General features: G+C 40.4%; 1 protein-coding gene and 1 long non-coding RNA gene across 4 annotated transcripts in view; one reads left to right on the top strand and one right to left on the bottom strand.

The window, feature by feature from the left end:
* Positions 1-2,031, bottom strand: part of NRG3 (neuregulin 3) — a 1,093,034-nt gene that overhangs the window by 325,381 nt on the left and 765,622 nt on the right. The gene's annotated exons all lie outside the window — the stretch shown is intronic.
* Positions 1-2,031, top strand: part of LOC106727067 — a 12,835-nt gene that overhangs the window by 5,419 nt on the left and 5,385 nt on the right. For all 3 annotated transcript variants that reach the window (XR_001363218.1, XR_001363217.1, XR_001363216.1), the window contains one exon: positions 985-1,049. This is a non-coding gene — a long non-coding RNA (uncharacterized LOC106727067). The remainder of the gene's footprint in view (positions 1-984; positions 1,050-2,031) is intronic.

Genomic DNA, 2,031 nt, shown 5'->3' with positions numbered 1-2,031 from the left:
TAACAAACATAATATCCAATCAAGTTTAATGAAGACCTTTCAAATGATTCATTTAAATGATTGTGTTATAACTTTTTAATAATTATATTGATCACTTTTATTGCATTTGTTCCTTGAAAGTATTTTGCAAACATCTATTTGAGGCTTAATACATTTTCAGGTAAAATGGAAAAAAATTTTCTTCCTCAAATTCCATCATAGTCCAGTCTAGACAAAAGATGAGTTGAAAAATCTGCTCTTGTCCAGTTCCTGCAGAAAAGTTGCTACTACCTGATTCTAGGTTTGCGTTCAGGATAGAGCATTGACAGGGCACCAAAGACAGTCCTAAGTAATGCCATGGAATCCAGTGTTTAACTTGATTGTTACGAATGAGGCCGTGCAGTCTGATGTTTTAGCAATCACTGTCTTGTCGACTGGTTAAAACAACCAGGTCTCTTTCAGCCATTGCCACGACATTTTTACTGATATCAGAGAGGAAGGGAGAGGGAGAGAGAGATAGAAACATCAAAGATAAGAGAGCATTGATCGGCTGCCTCCTGCACGCCCCACCGTGGGGATCGAGCCTGCTGCAACCCGGAATGTGCCCTGACCGGGAATCCAACTGTGACCTCCTGGTTTATAGGTCAACTTTCAACCACTGAGCCATGCCAGCCAGGCACCAGGACATTCTTAAAGCTGTGAAGTCTTCATAAAAGGGAGGGAGCTTTGATTCAAATGACAACATGCACACAGCTTTTCTGTTCAAACATTCCAGAATGTCTGGCAGCTTTAAATAATTTCACCAAAAATTGAAAGAGACATATCAACCCAAATCCTTTCAGCTAAATATCCCCTTGGCTTTCTGGTGACTGGAATGGCCCAGTATGGTGACGAATGACTTCACAATCACCTGGTTGCTCGTTACATGGGTAAACTGTATCCTGTGCTCAGTTCAAAGTCTTCATACACAGACATGGAGTTACTTTTTCAATTTTCTCTCTTCAGGTAGAAACAACAGAATTCAAGGGAATGTTTCCAAATAAAAGATTGCACTTTGCAGGCATACCAAGGTAACGGTTATAGAACAGCAGGGTTTTTTAAAATCTGATTTCAAGAATCCCTTGGAGTGTGATTTGGGGTAAGATCTCAGGTGTCTGGCAAGAATTCATTCACAGAAATGGGTGAGATCCAATCTTTGCTATAATTTGGGAACACCAGCTGGGCCATTAGTCACAATTCATTTTAGCTTCCAGGTCAGAGCGGGCAAATGTAAGACTGTGTTAATAATAATTACCTTTAATAGTGGGCATTTAAAATGTAACCACATTATTTTCAGGAACATGATGCATTATAATGTTTTATTTTTCATGCAAGCACTTATATTCAAAACCAAACCAAACTCCAAAATTAAATCCATTTCATTGTTTTATGTTTAGACTAATTCCAAGTCTCCAATCTAGATGTAATGTACAGTGAATAATCAATTTCACCTTTGAACATGGTGTGGAAATTGGGGGTGCTGCTACTATTAACCTTTATGAAGAAATTGCACCAACAGCATCTGTAGCAGGAGCATTCCACCCAGGAATGACACTATAATGGGATGCAGGCACCTGATTCAGCATTGTATCCACTGTCCCCCACCCCCTTCTCCTCTAGTTTCCTTTCTTAATTTTAAAACAACTCTACACTTATAGGGAAGTTGCCAGTATGATACATAAAATGTTTTACCCACGATAATTTTTAGAGTAAGTTGCTGACATGAAGCTCCATCTTCCTGAAGTACTTCACTGTGTATTTACAGACAAGGACATCTACACTAATATAAAAGAGAAACATGGCAATTAGTGTACGACCGCTACCCTTCCCATTGGCTAATCAGGGCGATATGCAAATTAACTGTCAGCCAAGATGGCGGCCGGCAGCCATGCACTGAAGCGAACAGGGAGGCTTGCTTGCTCCAGTGATGGCGAACTCCAACGTTCCCCTCCTGCCGCTGCCGGCCTCTCAGCTGCAACTCTAAGCAACTATGTACTATGTTGCAAATAAGAA

This window comes from Myotis brandtii, unplaced genomic scaffold (assembly GCF_000412655.1).
Source record: "Myotis brandtii unplaced genomic scaffold, ASM41265v1 scaffold356, whole genome shotgun sequence".
Lineage (NCBI taxonomy): Eukaryota > Metazoa > Chordata > Mammalia > Chiroptera > Vespertilionidae > Myotis > Myotis brandtii.
Note: the sequence above shows the minus strand (reverse complement) of the source record. Positions and strands in the feature narration are given on the sequence as shown.